Raw genomic sequence first — 20,055 nt, forward strand, 5'->3', positions numbered from 1 at the left:
AACTGTCGAGGTCTCCTAGGCAACATTGATGATATTAGATTTTTTTCTTAGTGAGCTACGACCGATAGCTCTGGCTTTGCAGGAGACTCATTTAAATTCCAGTCATTCAAATGTTTTACGGTCCTATCACACTTTTTGTAAAGACCGCCCATCATCTCATTCAGCCGGTGGCCGAGGTGCCTCTGGACACTCCGCTCGAGGCAGTGGCTGTGAGGGTTCTGACCGACCGTTTAATCACCGTTGTTTCATTGTACCTTCCGCCACAGATCCCAGTGCACATGCGTGAGCTTCAAAAGCTCATTGCCCAACTACCACAACCCTTTCTAATATTAGGGGATTTTAATGCTCATCACACCAAGTGGGGCAGTGCACCAGTTTATTCGCGTGGAGAACTCATAGAACGACTTTTATTGTCATCGAATCTTTGTCTTTTAAACACGAAATCTCCAACCATTTTTAGTGACGCACGTAACTCCTTTACGTGCATCGATTTATTTTTATCATCGCCATCTCTGCTTCCTTGTTTTTCTTGGAAGGTTTTAGAAAACCCATTCGGGAGCGACCACTTCCCGATTGTCGTAGAGAGCCTTGGTGCTGTTAGTACTCTTTTAGAATGTGCGCCGAGATGGCGCCTTGACAAATCGGATTGGGAACTTTCTTGCTCATTTCCAACATTTGATATTTTTTATTATCAGTCTTGTCTCCAGATGATGCTACAGCCTATGTTACTGAGAAGATAATTGGGGCTGCAGAACAATCTATTCCTCGCACCTCTGGGAAATTACCAAGAAAGTGCAGGCCATGGTGGACTGAAGAATGTTCCACGACAATGAAGAAACAAGACAAGTTTTGGGGCATATTTCGACGGTACCCCACCGTAAATAACAATATCGAATTCAAAAGCCGAAAAACTCAAGCCCGCTGGACAAGAAGGCAAGCAAAAAAGAAATTGTGGACGAAATATGTGTCCTCACTGAATAGCTTTGTCCCAGCAAAGAAGGTGTGGGACCGTTATCGCAAAATCAAGGGGAATTACCGCTGCTTTATTATCCCTCCATTGTTCAAGACTGTTCCCGCATCACTGAAAGACTTGGGCAATACTCTTGGCGTTCAATTCGAGGGCGTTTCGAGTTCTGAAAACTACAGTGCCACTTTTAAACAGTACAAGATGAAAGCAAAATGCGAGCGAATAGTTATGTCAGGGGCAACCTCTACACCATACAACCGGCCCTTTACGCTCCGTGAACTGGAGTTGGCTCTTGACATCAGGAAACAGTCTGCCCCAGGTCCTGATTTCATCCACCATGAAATGCTTCGTAAGCTGCCCCTACAACATCTGCTTGGTTTTTTTAACCTACATAGGGAAAGAGCTTACTTCCCTGAATCCTGGAAAAGAGCATATATTACACCCCTCTTGAAAGCTGGCAAAAACCCCCATCTTTGCTCAGTTTTTTAACCTACTTAGGGAAAGAGCTTACTTCCCTGAATCCTGGAAAAGAGCATATGTTACACCCCTCTTGAAAGCTGGCAAAAACCCCCATCTTTGCTCAGTTTTTTTAACCTACTTTGGGAAAGAGCTTACTTCCCTGAATCCTGGAAAAGAGCATATGTTACACCCCTCTCGAAAGCTGGCACAAACCCCCATCTTTGCTCAGTTTTTTTAACCTACTTTGGGAAAGAGCTTACTTCCCTGAATCCTGGAAAAGAGCATATGTTACACCCCTCTTGAAAGCTGGCGAAAAACCCCATCTTTGCTCAGTTTTTTTAACCTACTTTAGGAAAGAGCTTACTTCCCTGAATCCTGGAAAAGAGCATATGTTACACCCCTCTTGAAAGCTGGCAAAAACCCCCATCTTTGCTCAGTTTTTTTAACCTACTTTGGGAAAGAGCTTACTTCCCTGAATCCTGGAAAAGAGCATATGTTACACCCCTCTTGAAAGCTGGCAAAAAACCCCATCTTTGCTCAGTTTTTTTAACCTACTTTGGGAAAGAGCTTACTTCCCTGAATCCTGGAAAAGAGCATATGTTACACCCCTCTTGAAAGCCGGAAAAAACCCCCATCTTTGCTCAGTTTTTTTAACCTACTTTGGGAAAGAGCTTACTTCCCTGAATCCTGGAAAAGAGCATATGTTACACCCCTCTTGAAAGCTGGCAAAAACCCCCATCTTTGCTCAGTTTTTTTAACCTACTTTGGGAAAGAGCTTACTTCCCTGAATCCTGGAAAAGAGCATATGTTACACCCCTCTTGAAAGCTGGCCAAAAAACCCATCTTTGCTCAGTTTTTTTAACCTACTTTAGGAAAGAGCTTACTTCCCTGAATCCTGGAAAAGAGCATATGTTACACCCCTCTTGAAAGCTGGCAAAAACCCCCATCTTTGCTCAGTTTTTTTAACCTACTTTGGGAAAGAGCTTACTTCCCTGAATCCTGGAAAAGAGCGTATGTTACACCCCTCTTGAAAGCTGGCACAAACCCCCATCTTTGCTCAGTTTTTTTAACCTACTTTGGGAAAGAGCTTACTTCCCTGAATCCTGGAAAAGAGCATATGCTACACCCCTCTTGAAAGCTGGCAAAAAACCCCATCTTTGCTCAGTTTTTTTAACCTACTTTAGGAAAGAGCTTACTTCCCTCAATCCTGGAAAAGAGCATATGTTACACCCCTCTTGAAAGCTGGCAAAAACCCCCATCTTTGCTCAGTTTTTTTAACCTACTTTGGGAAAGAGCTTACTTCCCTGAATCCTGGAAAAGAGCATATGTTACACCCCTCTTGAAAGCTGGCAAAAAACCCCATCTTTGCTCAGTTTTTTTAACCTACTTTGGGAAAGAGCTTACTTCCCTGAATCCTGGAAAAGAGCATATGTTACACCCCTCTTGAAAGCTGGAAAAACCCCCATCTTTGCTCAGTTTTTTTAACCTACTTTGGGAAAGAGCTTACTTCCCTGAATCCTGGAAAAGAGCATATGTTACACCCCTCTTGAAAGCTGGCAAAAACCCCCATCTTTGCTCAGTTTTTTTAACCTACTTTGGGAAAGAGCTTACTTCCCTGAATCCTGGAAAAGAGCATATGTTACACCCCTCTTGAAAGCTGGCCAAAAAACCCATCTTTGCTCAGTTTTTTTAACCTACTTTAGGAAAGAGCTTACTTCCCTGAATGCTGGAAAAGAGCATATGTTACACCCCTCTTGAAAGCTGGCAAAAACCCCCATCTTTGCTCAGTTTTTTTAACCTACTTTGGGAAAGAGCTTACTTCCCTGAATCCTGGAAAAGAGCATATGTTACACCCCTCTTGAAAGCTGGCAAAAAACCCCATCTTTGCTCAGTTTTTTTAACCTACTTTGGGAAAGAGCTTACTTCCCTGAATCCTGGAAAAGAGCATATGTTACACCCCTCTTGAAAGCTGGCAAAAACCCCCATCTTTGCTCAGTTTTTTAACCTACTTTGGGAAAGAGCTTACTTCCCTGAATCCTGCAAAAGAGCATATGTTACACCCCTCTTGAAAGCTGGCAAAAACCCCCATTTTGCTCAGTTTTTTTAACCTACTTTAGAAAAGAGCTTACTTCCCTGAATCCTGGAAAAGAGCATATGTTACACCCCTCTTGAAAGCTGGCAAAAACCCCCATCTTCTTGCTCAGTTTTTTTAACCTACTTTGGGAAAGAGCTTACTTCCCTGAATCCTGGAAAAGAGCATATGTTACACCCCTCTTGAAAGCTGGCAAAAACCCCCATCTTTGCTCAGTTTTTTTAACCTACTTTGGGAAAGAGCTTACTTCCCTGAATCCTGGAAAAGAGCATATGTTACACCCCTCTTGAAAGCTGGCACAAACCCCCATCTTTGCTCAGTTTTTTTAACCTACTTTGGGAAAGAGCTTACTTCCCTGAATCCTGGAAAAGAGCATATGCTACACCCCTCTTGAAAGCTGGCAAAAACCCCCATCTTTGCTCAGTTTTTTTAACCTACTTTGGGAAAGAGCTTACTTCCCTGAATCCTGGAACAAAGCATATGTTACACCCCTCTTGAAAGCTGGCAAAAACCCCCATCTTTGCTCAGTTTTTTTAACCTACTTTGGGAAAGAGCTTACTTCCCTGAATCCTGGAAAAGAGCATACGTTACACCCCTCTTGAAAGCTGGCAAAAACCCCCATCTTTGCTCAGTTTTTTTAACCTACTTTGGGAAAGAGCTTACTTCCCTGAATCCTAAAAAAGAGCATATGTTACACCCCTCTTGAAAGCTGGCAAAAACCCCCATTTTTGCTCAGTTTTTTAACCTACTTTAGGAAAGAGCTTACCTCCCTGAATCCTGGAAAAGAGCATATGTTACACCCCTCTTAAAAGCTGGCAAAAACCCCCATCTTTGCTCAGTTTTTTTAACCTACTTTGGGAAAGAGCTTACTTCCCTGAATCCCGGAAAAGAGCATATGTTACACCCCTCTTGAAAGCTGGCAAAAACCCCCATCTTTGCTCAGTTTTTTTAACCTACTTTGGGAAAGAGCTTACTTCCCTGAATCCTGGAAAAGAGCATATGTTACACCCCTCTTGAAAGCTGGCAAAAACCCCCATCTTTGCTCAGTTTTTTTAACCTACTTTAGGAAAGAGCTTACCTCCCTGAATCCTGGAAAAGAGCATATGTTACACCCCTCTTGAAAGCTGGCGAAAACCCCCATCTTTGCTCAGTTTTTTTAACCTACTTTGGGAAAGAGCTTACTTCCCTGAATCCTGGAAAAGAGCATATGTTACACCCCTCTTGAAAGCTGGCAAAGACCCCTATCTTTGCTCAAGCTACCACCCAATTGCCCTTACGAGCTGTCTTAATAAGACGTACGAACGACTTATCAACAAACGGCTGGTGTTTTTTCTTGAAGAACAAAACCTATTTGATAACAATCAGTGTAGTTTCCGCCAAGGCCGGTCTACTCTAGATCACCTCGTGCGGCTCGAGACGAGGATCCGGGAGGCTTTTGTAAAGAGGCAGCACTGTGTGTCTGTGTTTTTTGACCTGGAGAAGGCGTGCGACGCAACCTGGAGATATGGAATCATGCGAGGCCTTTATGCCTGCGGAGTACAGGGTCGCATGTTACGTTGTATAAAAGCTTTTCTGACTGGGCGGACCTTTCAGGTTCGACTAGGCACCACATTATCGGACATATTTGTCCAAGAAAATGGGGTACCCCAGGGGGGCATCCTGAGTGTCACATTATTTGTTTTAAAGATTGACACCCTAGCTCAAGTACTGCCACCTTCCATTGAACATTCATTGTATTTCGACGACCTACAAATATCATTTTCCTCTTGTGATCTGTCCAGCTGTGAACGCCAGCTGCAGCTAGCAATTAATAAAATCAGTAAGCGGGCCGACGAAAATGGCTTCAGGTTTTCATCCGGAAAAACGGTGTGCGTTCCGTTTTCTCTTCGACGAGGGTTGTCCCTTGAGCCAGTGTTGGAATTGAACAGAGCACCTATACCGGTTAAAGCCGAGCATAACTTTCTGGGAGTCATATTTGATAAGAAGTTAAATTTTATCTCTCACTTAAAGGAACTGAAACAAAAGTGCCTAAATCCCTAAACCTCCTGAAAATTTTGTGACATAAAACTTGGGGCTCTGACAGACTATGCCTGCTACGCTTGTATAACGCTTTGATACGATCCCGTCTGGATTATGGTGCCGTCGTGTACAACTCAGCGCGACCATCCTCCCTGAAGATGTTCGACCCGGTACACCACCTTGGCTTGCGCCTCGCTACGGGTGCATTTCGGACATCGCCTGTACCTAGGCTTGAGCTATACTTCCAGGATTTTGTCTGATCCTCACCATCCAACCTTTTTTGCTCTCCAGCAATCTCAATTTGCTCGCCTTGTTGAAAAAAAAAACCAAGCATATTGCGGCCATTGAGCTTTCGTGTTCACAGTGATCAGTCATCTCTCGGTCTCGACCTTCAAGGTATTAACCTTCTCCAAAAGGCCGAGAGTATTCCCCCTTGGAAAATGATTCCAGTATCATGCGGCTGGTCATTCACACGGTATAGCAAGCATAATGTCTCCCCTCTGCTTATTCAATAAGAATTTCTTGGCTTACAGAATAAATATGACGACTATACTCAATTTTATACAGATGGCTCCAAAACTTTTTCTGCAGTGGGATCGGCTGTTTATTCTGAGGTTTTCGTACAGGCCCAGCGGCTTAGCTGCATGGCTAGTATTTTTACTGCGGAGCTAAACGGTGTTCTCCTTGCAATCGAGTATAATACCACCAGCGAAACAATGAAGGCAATTCTTTTTGTAGACTCCCAAAATGTCATCGTTGCCCTCTGCTCTGTAAGAGATACAAAAAACATGCTCGCTAAGCTAGTACGCTATAAAATCAATAGCTGCTTAGAGCGTGGTTCGTTATCAAATTCTGCTGGATCCTAAGCCATGTTGGGATCAAAGGCAATGAGAAAGCAGACCAGCTGGCTACCTCCACAAGCAATCTCCTAGAAATACGACGGGGCATACCCTTTCAATATATCAGACCCCTCCTTAGGAAAGCTCTCCTCGATGCTTGGCAATCTGAGTGGAACCTAGAGAGTGCAAATAAGCTGCATGCTATCAAGCCAGTTTTGGGGTTGTGGGAGAATTCATCTCGTAAAAACCGTTTTCATGAGGTTCCCTTGTGCCGTCTCAGAATCAGCCACACCTTCTTGACTCACGGACATCTTCTTTGGGGAGAAGACGCTCCAAGCTGCAAGCATTGCGGTGAACCTTTGACAATTTTGCATATTTTGTGTGCCTGTCCAGGCTTTGAGCAAAACCGACTAGCCTGTTTTCCAGAGCTTTTTACATATCAGATTCCTTTCCATCCAACACTTTTGTTAGGCCGAGCATCCCATCATTCCAATCAATCGGGTCCTCAACTTTTTGCAAGCAAGTGGCCTTCTACACAAAATTTAAGTACTGCAGTTTCTGTCCACCATAAATATATTAAACATCAGCTTCATGTGTGCTCTCAATTGCCGTTACTGTGAGTCACATTAGTCTTGTAGTTTGGCGCAGCATGGCCTTCGTCGTTTTTGCGCCATTAAACCGTTAATCATCATCATCATCAACCTGCCAGCATCCAACGGTGCGCTGAACAGCAAATACTCAAAGCGCTTCTCGTAACGGGAAATACGCAAATTCCTGACGGGCTGGTACAAAGGGTTAACCCCTAAAGACAACGGTCAAGGTCCGCGCCTCCTCGTCAGGCAGACGATCATGCCAGAACCTTCGTGCGGCGTGCCCGCAGCAAAACTTCGTGCGGCGTTCCCGCAACGAAGATGACCCCAAAAAGAGCGCGAAACAGTGCCCCAATTCAACCGGAAACAGGTTAGGAATCGGAATGCCTGCCCGATCAAAAATAAGGCTTCACGTTGCGGCGCCAGTTTATGCGGGCTTCTATCTCCGATTCCCACAAACCCTGTCTCCGGATGAATGTGACACAGCAATACTTCGCTCTCTGCCAAAAGGTTTATTCACTCACTTATTACCTGTGGGGTTCCGGGATCGGGGGACGGTCATCAGCGAGGCCGGGGGAAAGTCCTTACTGCCACTGCAGCATCTCCTAGTCCCAGCGGTGGTTATTCACACCGCGTCATGGGGACGTCGTCGTCCAGGGTCGCCTTCCGGTCCGCTTGTCCAGTCCGCCACTCGAAGTAGTGCCTGCACTCCCCGCGCCAGCGTCCTCCGCCGTCCGAGCTCGCCTCCGTCACTTGTTGATCCCCAAGTCGGCAGCAAGAGAGGCCACCCTTTGTCTCGCCTCCCCTTTTAAGACTTTCTTGGCTTTGTCCCTCTAACCATCCAATCGGGAACCTTGCCACGAGCCGACCCTCCGACGTCAGCGCTGGGTGAGGGGGCGCTGGCCCCGTTCCTCCCGGAAGGCTCGGACATTCCACGACAGGACGGCGGCGGGAAGCAGGAAGGTCACGGGAAACGCGGAGACGCCCGATAGGACGGCGGCGGAAAGTGGCGAGGTCAAGTGGCGAGGAAAGTGGCGAGGTCAATTAACAAATTTATCTGAAGCGATACATTCCTATAGCATAAACTCTAGCATAGCAGGATATTTTAGGTCAGTGATGCGTTTTAATTAAACAGAAATGGTTTGTTTATATGATGAAGCAGCAGCCCCCATTTTGCATAAATGTAATCGGTAGGGTGAAAATAATTGCTAGTATGAGTTAGTCAAGAGAACGCTCGGGTTTTATGAAAGCTTCGTTCAATTTACATGCATCTTCTGCACCGGTGCAGAAACGTGTAGGGCGGTGTACTTCACGTAAGCGATTTGGCGAGCGACAAGACAAGCGATAGCGAGAAGGACTCGCTGTCGCTCAGTCAGCCGCGCGAAGAGACACACTTTAGGAAAGTGATTGGTGAAAGCGACCATGGCAATGAGCGACGTTTTCTAGAAACCCAAAACCGAGCGATGCAAGCAGCGACAGTGAGAAATCTTCGTCGCTCGTCGCCGGCACTCGTAGCCCTTCGCCGTCGCGCGTCTCGTTGATCGCTCTATTGCTTACATGCCGTTCAGAAAGGCGCTCTAAGTTCTTACCATTTCATTGGGTCCAACCTCGCATCCAACTTTTACCATTACCAGTTCTTCTTTTTTTTTTAGCCTCCCAGGTAGAAGTTAACCTCGTACATCGTTTTTAAACATGGCTCCTCGTCATCGGCTCAATTTATATTTTCGGTAAATTAAAAACAGTGATTAAGCACAATTATTTTAGCTCGAGATTGCCACAAACTCTTGCCACACAAGTTTTCACTGAAGCACACCTAGCAAAATTTAAAAGTAGAACGAAAAGGGGACGTGATTTGCTTACCGCCTCACGGAAAGACAGACGCCTTCGGATCTTAAGCCTAAAACGGCCGAACTTCGAAGTCCTCAACCGTCCGGCGATCGGACGAGGCGCGGCTGCGCTGACCCAGGCTGACCACGCCTGGATGAAATAGGAGAGGCGCCGTCGAGTTGAGAGCCAGAATCGTAGAAAGAACCGGACCGCAAAACACATGTCCCGTAACACGTAGAACGAGCCGACGACCCCACTGTCGCTACGTCTCCGTCATCTCAGCGACGACAGGAAGCGGGTAAGCCAAAGCCGGGAAGCTAGAGGAGCCGGGGAGCCCCGGCAGCCACTGGGCGGAAGCTTTACGTTTCGGTTTCGCTTTTCGCCAACGCCGGTTATGGGTGGCGGGGTGGTGGGTTTTTGGCTGGTCTCGACGGTTGCCACGACAAGAGGAGCCACGAAAAGACGCCGAGTTGGCCGAGCACGGGTGACGGCCTGCGGTACGAGCAACGGGTCGTTCGCCACTGTCGATCGATGATGCGGTATCCTCGGCTTGGTGGCACGATCGGTTTGTTGACGTGTACGTTGGCTTTGCTATGCGGTACGGCTGGTGCGGTTGTCAAATACTTGTGGTGCACATTATTCGAAACAGTCGCCCCAAGACTTTGCCATGAAGAGTTGACCAAGGAATTTATGTTAGCTCAACGTCGGTCTCTGTTCCGTTTCGACATGTATGGTATATGTAACTATACCGGTGGTAAATTATAGGCGTTTTGTTGGAAGATTGCGGTCGCCTTTCTGCATGTATGATTTGGTGGTACCGGTGGTCCTGTTGTATAAGCGTTTATTGGATAGATGGCGGACACCTACGTCATCGGACGCAAAATCATACCAGCCACACCGAATTATATCGGCAAGCAAACTGTCAGCCAGTATAGACATACGCAGAGCCATAGCGGTGCCGATATCTCCAGTTATGCCGAAGGCCAAACCAAACAAGCTGCGTCTTTTGTAACAAGAACTTACGCTGGTGTCATACCGGAACTCTACAAGCAGCAGGTATGTTTCTTGTACGTTCTTCCCATAGGGATTCTCATGTGTGGAGCTGCCGCGGTAACGCCTCAACATGAATATCCCAATCTGCGTAGAGGCAAGAGACCCCATAGTCTGAAGGTCGGTAACCCGAATGTATCAGCGAGATGAGATCCCTTGGCAAAAACAGGCTGCACTTGAAACGGAGTTAAAATATAATGAATATACATATTCATTTTGTAATCAATCTGTATTTTGTCCACATTCGAAATACGCGCGTAAGGTATTCAAAATGAATAGTAAGTACTTTTAAGAAAAGATTTTATTTGTAGAAAAAATGTAATTCTTTCACCCTAAAAGATGCCATCTGTGTATTAAAAAAACTGGGTACACAATTTTTGAATTTTTTTTATTATGGATTTTGTTAGTAAATGGTGTTCCTGAGGTACTTCAAGCTACTACTACATACATCCCACAACTACACATTAGAAACGAACACAAACAGCATGAGCCCTGGACACCCGAACCACAGTCCCGTTGACTGCTCCACAACCTTCTTAGCCTACATATTGAAGGCAATCATTTGGCCGGTGACCACCTCTGCACTTCCTAAGTTTCCAAGTATTCGAACTTCTCCTCGGGGGTCTGTAAAAAAAAAACAGTGTTTCGAAGTTCGTGGGCGTTATCTCTTTCAAGAAAACGTTGGTACAACTAATAATAATTCGGCGCAGTCGCTAAAACAACCTCCACAAAAACGACTCTTAGACGAAATGTTATCGCTTCTCTGCATTACGCCACTCAGAACAATGCGAGTCAAGGCAGTTTCTGCACTTCAAAATAGTTATTGTGCTTTTCTTTATTGGTTTACTATTTAATGTGGTCGTTAAAGTCACTAAGTCATTAAAGTCAATATATTAAAGTCACTACTCACATCACATACAGTGGTTAGTATACACATTCAGCGAGCTAATATTGTGCTGACAGAACCACGCCAAACGTATCTGTACACAGCACTTTCTGAAGCTTCGCAGCATCAGCAAGTGTTGTGGTTGTAGTTCCCGAATCCCGTTTGTGATTGGTGTGCAACTCATCAGGTGCGTTCTTGATAGAACAAAGAAAACAATAACATAAACTGGGCTGATTTATTAGTGCGATGCTGTACAACTCACTTGACAAGCTAATCAAATGTTTTTAGGTACTTCAGTGTAATACATATCTGCTTGAAGTAAACCTCTGATAAATGAGCTTTTCAATACCTTGGTAGTTTCTGTCAAACTACCAAAGTATTGCAGTCAAAAGATACTTAGAGTATAACACAAGCGTATTTACGATTTCCATGTATTTTAAGAGTATTCTGCAGATATGTTTGATCGCTACAATTTTATTAGGGTTGGAGTATATTTTGCATGAAATAAATTAACGCTTTAAGAAATCTATGTGAAAGGTATTTTGTGGCTACTAATTTAGTATTTACCTATTTCAGAACCGCATGAAGACTACTGTAAACGTAGTTTAAATAAAGGGATTTTAAAACATATTTTCAGAAATCTATTTTAATATTAAGTAAAAAAAAAAACGGAAGTGTATATTTTTGGTATATATTTTGTGAGCTTACAATTACGAACTGTGCTTGAAATACACTCTAAACTAACTAAAATGTAGTATATTTTAAAGGCCTTAGTTTTCGCTGAGGTATGTTCTATCAAAAAATAAATAAACTTTTTTGGTGATTTTACTGAGAAGAATGAACGTTTCTAAAGTCTAAAACTGTCCGAAACGTTTGTCAATCTTTGTAAATATTGGTAAAGGCATTCGACATTTGTCCGGGCACATGGCAGTTTAATTTTCCTTGATAAAGCGCTTGGTCGAGGAGAGCAGGGTGACGCCGCAGCTTATCGGGAAATATTTGCCATTCATGATATTTTAAGGCTCTGTTATACTTAAACGCTTAGCGTAGCATATGCAGCGTAACACAGCACACACTAAATATCGTAACACCTTTGTGGATGTAAATGGCTTGCCCCATAACTAGCACCCATTTGGGTGTAGCAAAACGCCCTAAAAAGGGCGTTATTCTTAACACCCCTAAATAGGGTGTTTTTCTCTAACACCCTTAAAGGACGGCGTTATTCTGAACACCCTTGAATTAGGGTGTGATTCCACTGTGCACCTTTTTATTAGGGCGTTATGTCTGCGCAGTACGCCCTCTAAAGTGTGTGTATCACCGCCAGAAAGGGAAATAAAAAAGGCGCGATTACCAACACTCATAAAGTAGGGCGTAATAACCCAAAAGAGTGCACGAAAAAATGACTGCAAATGCCTGGTTCACTTTTTATTTTTTAATCAAGGTTCTAACAGGTTCTACAAAATTCTCTATAGACGATTGCAAGCAAGTCATCTGGCTGCAGCCATGTCTCTGCTTATGCGGGCAAGTGCGTGCAGCTACAAGCGTGCAAATGGGCAAAGCTACGTTCACGCGCACGTCATCGAAATTGGCGAAGGCAAGACTGAAAGAAATAGTTCTCTTTTATCCTCGCAATTCCACCACGACCAAGACGCTTCTAAACCAGTGGCGGTCCGTGCGTGTAAGGTCATGAATATCTCAACCGGATATTGTTTCATAACCCCTTCAAATTGTACAACCGAAGGCCCTAGTTGAATCTCCAACTGTACTTTTCTTGTGACGTTTATGCTTCCTTGCACTGGTGACGTGGACAAAACTGGCAGGCTTGCAAAGAGGATACGACCGGGAGTTGCTTGGGACGTAAGCGGCAGTTCATGTTTGTAAACCGTAAAATGGTCTATTGAAACGGAAGCAGGGAGGCTATGTTCGACAAATGTTTCGTTACTCCTAAAAATAAACGGAAGTGGCGGAAGCGACGATATCGCGTTTGATTGGTTAGAGGTTCAAATGACGAAAGTTACCTATTTTCGCCATTTGACCTTCGAACCAATCAAACGCGATATCGTCGCTTCCGTCACTTCCGTTTCTTTTTAGGATAAATGAAACATTTGTTGAAGATAGCTCCCTTGGACTACTATGAGAAGCATGCTTGCAGAGTACTCACAAATAAAACAGCCATCTCATGTAATCCGTGATAGATGCATAATCCGATTCGTGCAGCACAGAACTATCCACTAACACAATGTCGAGGATGAGGGCGGTCGCTCACATTCAGCGGAAGTTTCGCGGTCGCCAATGAGAACCTCTCTGTCGTGATAGATGCGTAATCCGATTCGGGCAGCACAAAACAACGCAAACACAATGCCGAGGTTGAAGGCGGTCGATCACATTCAACGGAAGTCTCGCGGCCGCCGATGAGCAGCTCTTTGTCGAAACGCGTCCAACCAATACAACACAATAATTACATGGACTCCGACGAAATAAACTACCATTTCCGAAAGGTTGGCATGGATGTATTCCGGCCGTTCACGACGAAAAATCACGGCCGCGACTGAAACGCACGAAGAACAGGAATACACCCCCTTTTTGTAAACCGGACCTACGTGGCTCCTACAACTCACTATAACTTGGCATACGGCAAAGACTACGGCCCCAGTAGCCCATCAGCGCGTCAGAGCGAGTCACGTGACAGATTTTCGTCCAAGCGTCCTTGTCCTACGGAGAGCGGTCACGTGTTTCGCGCCACCCCTCTGATTTGCTAGAAGCGGCCTTCGCACTCGCTCACAGCAACACAAAGACTAAAAAGAAGGTTTGAAGGCTTATCAGAAGACAAGATCAAAGGGGCTGGACAAAGCCGCTAATCTCCCTCTGCTGCTTTGTATTGCCACCTGCCCTGCCCAGGGAAGGTCGCGAAATCGGACTCGTCAGAACTTGCTCTGCGAAGTACAACCTTGAGCGTCTCAAACTGCCACTCATGTAGACGCGCATGCTCTGGTGCGGACCGCGAGATCACAAGTTAAATACGAAAAATAATTTTGAACGCCGTCGAAGACGTGGTTTCACGTGTACCAAAAAAAAAAAAACCGGAAAAAAAAGCGTCGGGAAGCTAGATATTTCGGTGTCATAACGCAGAGATAAGAGTCGCGTCCCTGGGGGTGTCATTAATCCGGCACTTTCGATTGTCTTGCGACATTGTTTCTTCTGAGCTACACTCCAAAATAGAGTCTCAGTGAAGGTGCTATAAGTAGTGCGAAACCCAGTCAGGTGAGTTTGTAATATCCGATATGAGGGCGCCACAGTTTGTTCAAGTCTTCAGCTTAAAAGGTCTCTCTCAGGCTAAAAGTAAGCAGATTCTATTTCGCTTAATCTTGCTTTGTTTTGTATTTTAACGTCAGATCTTAGGCAGTCAAGAAATAGAAATACCTCGCCGGCATAGCCGATTCCCGCAGGACACTCTTGACAGTCAACCAAAAAGACGCCACGTACGGTATGTCAGAATAGCGTCGTTGCGACCCATCCCATTTTTCAGATATTGACTAGACCAAAATAATATCGGCACAATCTTTCCGATTTAATCCCATAACAGCGCAAAACTGTGTGCTGCCTAGGTTGTATATTTACACGTCTTCTGTAACAGGCTTGAGCTGAGCTAGTTGGTCCATGGTTCACTTGAAGCCAGCTGAACTAGAAAAACATACACATAAAGAAAAGACCATTCACACCGCTGGACTAATAACTGATTTTCTTTTTCCCCCTCTTCTACCACAAGCCACACTTGAGGGAACAATTCTCTTTTCCTCTTTTTTGCTTTCTAATTCACCTTAACTTTTTTTTACTAAATCTCCTTAAAATGTTAACCCCGAAGAAATCTTTTTTTTTTCTCGTGAAGCACGAGAGAAGGTGCACTGACGCATTCATCGCCTTTTTCCTCAATGGCAAGTGCCTGTAGGATTTCACGTCCCAGTTTTGTTTTGTTCCTTGCCACGATGTTTACGTCGTAGAACAGTGCCGAACATTGACACGCACGACAATGGGTTGGCAAGTGTCCTCCTGCTGACAGGGTTTTCACTGATGCATTGTGCTCCCTCGTCCGATCGTTAATGCATCGGCCGGTTTGTCCGATGTAACTTCGGCCGCATGTCAGCGGAATGTGGTACACCACCTCCTCTTCACACAGGAGGTATGGAGACTTGTGAACTGTGCCACACCTCTTCTCGTTGTTACTTCGCTCCTGGTTAACCCGGCGACACATGGAATAGGCTTTGTTTGGGGCCGAACACACCACCTGAACGCCTTTCCGTCCAGCTACCTTTCTCAACTTGTGGGTCATCCCGTGAACATAGGGTGCTACCACCACCGTATGTCGAGTCTTTTTCTTTTCTTTTGTGCTTTTATTAGTGCACCCTAATCCGCGCTTGATGGTCCTGCACACGTGCTCGCAAATCGCTACCAGGAGCGGTTTTGGGTACCCAGCTTCCTGTAGTCTCGAGACCTGAGTTTTAAAACTTCGCTCAACTTGATGGTGACAGGTCTTCTTTAGGGCTGTGGTGGCCACCCCTCGTTTGACATTCTTGGAGTGCCCCGAGTCAAAAGGTAGAAAGCCTTTGCACGACCTGTCTTGGTATCTCCAGCACACGTGGTTACCTTTGAATTCTAATGCCAGATCCAGGAACCTGATGGAATTATCCACGGGGAGTTCATGGGTGAATTTGACTCCCAAGCAGCTCTGTTCAAAGCATCGCATCACTGTGTCTCGGAACCCGTCTCTTTCTTCATCGACCTTTGTGTTGCATAGAAAAAAAAATTGCTAGTCCAGCGGTGTGAATGGTTTTTCTTTATGTGTATGTTTTTTCTAGTTCAGCTGGCCATAAGTGAATTACATGTCTTCGTTCATTCTTCTTTTTTTTGCGAGCGTAGATGTTTTTTTCTTAAATCGAGGTTGAACCGATAAAACTGATACACGCGAGAAACGTAATTTTAGACTCGTGTCGAACGACAAGTTCCATAGGAGTTACAAAAGCTATTTTCTAGCACTTCCTAATCATACGCGACTCCGTGTGGTGATTTAATATACTCGATGTTTGTACCGCCGTACATCAACAACAGTTTCACCAAAGCAATTAATATGAACGGCTATGAAATCATGGCTGTATTCGACAGCATCACCATTAAGCCCCTTTCACACCGTGTGGATGAAGGGCGTACAATTCGCCCATACACCCTTTTTACACGATTTCAGACACCATCGCTGCAAGTGGGGCGTAAAGAGGCCATGTAAAGGGTATAAAACATCAGCACACCCTTTTTACACCCCCCGATATTCATAAATCGTGTTAAAAGAGTGTAAAAAGCGTGTTTTTTCTAACCTATACACTTCTTACACCCTTTTTACACGACTATGGGTGTTCAATGTTTAGTGTGCACCCACAGACACTCATCGGTCGCAGATATTGTGTTGCAGCTCATCGGCCAATGAAGACGCACGTTTTGCGCTAAGCTGCGTTCGCTGAGCTCAACTTTGGAGTATAAAGGCTAGCCCACATGGCGCGTTTTTCTCCGCGTCTGCCTCGCGTCTGCGCCTGCGCTTTGAAGTCACTTCCGGCGCCGGGAGGAAACGCAGCGTTTTGAGGCGCATTCCGGCGTATCTGGAGGAGCTGGACATTTTGCGTCCAGGCGTCGCGTCTCCCGCTCCGTCCAGAACACTCTAAGAAAAAAAGGGTGTAGTCGGGTGCATCAGGCGCTCATGCACCCTTTTCCTGAAAGACGCACCCTCCGTTGCCCAGCCAGTGTGCTTGTACACCGACAATGAGCATCCCCCTCTCCCTTAAAAACATCTAGGTGTACCAATGCACCGCCACGCTGACCACGCGCCCCGATCAGCTTGTGCTTGGACTCCCCCATGGGGGTCACTCTTTGGGATGGGCAGTTTCTTAGGAAGTATGGAGCTATCGTGTTCCCTCGGTACTGACAGTAGAGTGGACGCTATGCTTGTTTTAGGCTAATCGGGTCTCCGGGTAGGATCACGTGACTACAGTCTCCAAGCTAGGGATAAGGCAGAGTACGGCACCAGCCTGAAGGCCAAGGCCACAGATAGCATCCACTGCACTATTAACTTTGGGTCGAACTTTTAAGAGGATATGACAAATCCTTTCATGGTTGGGTTGCCCCTGAAGATAAGCCTTTGCGAGGGTGGCCCTTTTTGGCCTTGAAGGAGCTGCAATTTTCATACTCATTTCTATTTCTTTCTCTCCCTAAGCTGAAAGCATGGAAGAAGGCGCGCAGTTGCCGGACCAATGAACCGAAGGCTTTTTTTTTATCCCTCGACTCCTCTGTCTGAACGCGGATGCGGCAGGCGCGTGAACATGTGGTAAAGGTTTCACGGATGACGTAGTAGCTTTTTTCGACCTCGGAATGTCTGCTTCCCGGCCTAGTTGCTTGTGTGCTGTGCTGCGACCAGCGGGGGTGCTGTAGATTTCGCCCGCGACAACGTATTCGAGTGTACACAATTTCCAGTGTTAGAAAAGTCCTACGCGTGTATCGGCAACAGGGGATTTCTTAAAAAAAGCCCAAGGAAGTTATGTGATGTGTTTAGCGTTCGGTTCGGCAAATTACTACTTCGGCCACATCGTGTTGAATCTTCACGGACCCCTTTCTTTTCGTTTTTGTGTTTGTGTGGTTCTGCAGTGCCCATGTCGACATATATATCGGATTACATATTTCAAGTCCGATATTTTCATCGTAAGTGCACTGCAACCTACTCCTTTGCAACAACTGACCGTTCCGTTCCGGATCGCCTCTAGAATTAGGCAGTGTCTATTTTCTATCAGCCGAAAGAGTAATTTCCCCGAAATTCTATCGGCAGTCGCCTGCCATTAGCTGTATACAATCATGTGACAACTGCAGGTGGAATACTGACTTTCTTATTCTCCTGGCGTTTTGTGAAAACACGTTTTTGTCGATACACGTCTTGTAGACACGTTTCATCGACACTAACGTTTCATCGTCACTCTTTACGCAAAATGCACGCTGTAGGGACATTTTGTCGCGCGTGTGTCTCTGAGGCGCGTGCTCACCGACCCAGCCGACCCGTTCGCGCCGCTTCGTGGTGACAGTCTGCGGCGGCTCATTACAAAAATGTTAGCCCACCTGTTCCACCCATACACGTCACTTAGCGGATACATTCTGGGGCGGCTCATTACAAGAAAAGAAAGAAGAGAAGCTAAAATAGAAAAGCTAATCTGAGCTATCGATGAAACGTCGTTCGATGAATTAACGGCGACTGCCAGTGGATATTTGTGGAAATAAATCTACGGGCTGCTGGCAGAATGGACACTACCTAAGACTCACCCCCGGTTCTTGTTTGCTTAGTAATCTTTTCAGTTGTGTAAAAGCTTCTTTGTACGTCTTCAGATATCCCGGATTGCTTGCAAGTTTGTACTTGTTTACGGATTAGGCTGTCTAATAAACTTCTATGAGATTTCAAAACAATACCGTGTGTCCGTTTACCTGCCTTTTTGCAAACACCGGGGCGCATACATTTTTTACTGTTTTCATCGATGTCTTAAATAGGTTTATGAAGTTATGAAACGGGTGCATAAAGTGGTGTAACCATGCACCTTTGAATCGGGTGCATTTGTATTCTCTTCGAATTCAGCGAATGTAGAAAGAGGTGTAACAGTACACTATTGAACGGGGTGCTCCTGTGTTCCCTTTGAGAGCAGTAGGTGTAGAAAGGGGAGTAATGGTACACTATTGAGCGGGGTGCGTCTGTGTTCCCTTTGAGTGAAGCGGGTGTATGAAGAGGTGCAATGGTACACTATCGAATGGGGTGCATCTGTGTTCCCTTTGAGTGAAGCGGGTGTAGAAAGAGGGGCAGCCGTACACCATCGAATAGGGTGCATCTGTGTTCCCTTCGAGTGAGATTTCTGTAGAAAAAGGTGTACATGTGCACCACACCAACGGGTACACACGTACTCCCATATTTGGGGTGCACTTGTATTCCCCCACAGGGTGTAGTATATGCGACAAGCACTTACACCCCCTATGGGTGTACCCCATGGCACCCTTTTTTTTTTAGAGTGAAGGCAACAACCTATGAACGCCCGTGTTCACTATTTGCAAGGAGCGTTTGAGTTTTTGCCACTGTGGGACTATAGTTTTCTCCACAGACCTTGCGACAATGGCGATAATCATAATAATATTAAGAATAATAAGTTTTATTTGCACAGATTGCGATACCCACTTGGCATGGTGCGAGGCTAGGCAGAAAGAATGATGAGACTCTTACACAGATGCGCTGCTAGCCCGCCGCCAAGTGGCGAAAGGGATATGGGAGAGGAAAATAAATACAAACACTCAACAGAGAGCTATAGACGTGCAAAAACGGGTTACAAACCTGTGCCATTTCAAGGCAAAGCGCGCGCGCACACACACACATACGCGCGCGCGCGCGAAAAGTTTACAAAATTTGCACGGCCGCGGCCTTAAATAAAAACGGCTTAAGCCCCGCCAACACTCGCAGCAGGGCGAACGTGGGTAGTTACGTTATTTCCCCCGCGGACACCAGTTCACCGTACCTTTTGCACGAGTCCAGGGACTGCTCCCTGCTCGGCGGGAGAGGCTGACGCTTTTTCAGCGGAACAGAGAGGAGTTAGCAAAGTGCAAAAACGTCCTGCACTCTGGCAGGCGGAACGTAAAGAATACAAAGACACCGAGAGACAAAGGTACAGAATTATACTACCGGCAACAACGCACCCTCTGCAGCGGCCAGCTGTAAAAATGTTTCGGCGCGGGAGATGGTGATGCCGATGGCATACCAAAAGGTAGATGAGGCGTACGCACTAAAAATGATGAAAATGAGTGAAATGGAGCTTCATTGCAATTGCTGTAAAGCAAATGCGTGCTTACTCTTAATAAAATTAAATATTACGGCATGTAGCCGTCATTAACGCGCGATATCTATTTAAAATGTGCTTTTGTTCCTTAAGCGCATCTGGCTATGTTGGGCAGACGCTTCGGAAACGCAGACGCGAAGCGCTGCCCAGTAGCGCTCCGTATGGTTTGACCGGCCGCGCGCGCCTGGCTTAGCGTGCGCGCCAAGCTGAGAGGCGCGTCTAGACGCCCTCAAAAACGCGCCATGTGGGCTAGCCTTAAAAGAGCCTTAAGGGAACTGTTAGCGCAGCCGACGCAGCAAGCGTATGGTGCCAAACAAGCAGCGACGAAAACACAACATGAGGGCGATTGTTATCCTTCTCTCTGTGTGTGCTTTCGCTAAATCGATCAAGCGCAGTGAATGCACCGTGACCTCGCACTTTAGATGTGGGCTTGTT

The sequence above is a fragment of the Ixodes scapularis genome, unplaced genomic scaffold (assembly GCF_016920785.2).
Source record: "Ixodes scapularis isolate PalLabHiFi unplaced genomic scaffold, ASM1692078v2 PGA_scaffold6__148_contigs__length_123643588, whole genome shotgun sequence".
NCBI classification, from domain to species: Eukaryota; Metazoa; Arthropoda; class Arachnida; order Ixodida; family Ixodidae; genus Ixodes; species Ixodes scapularis.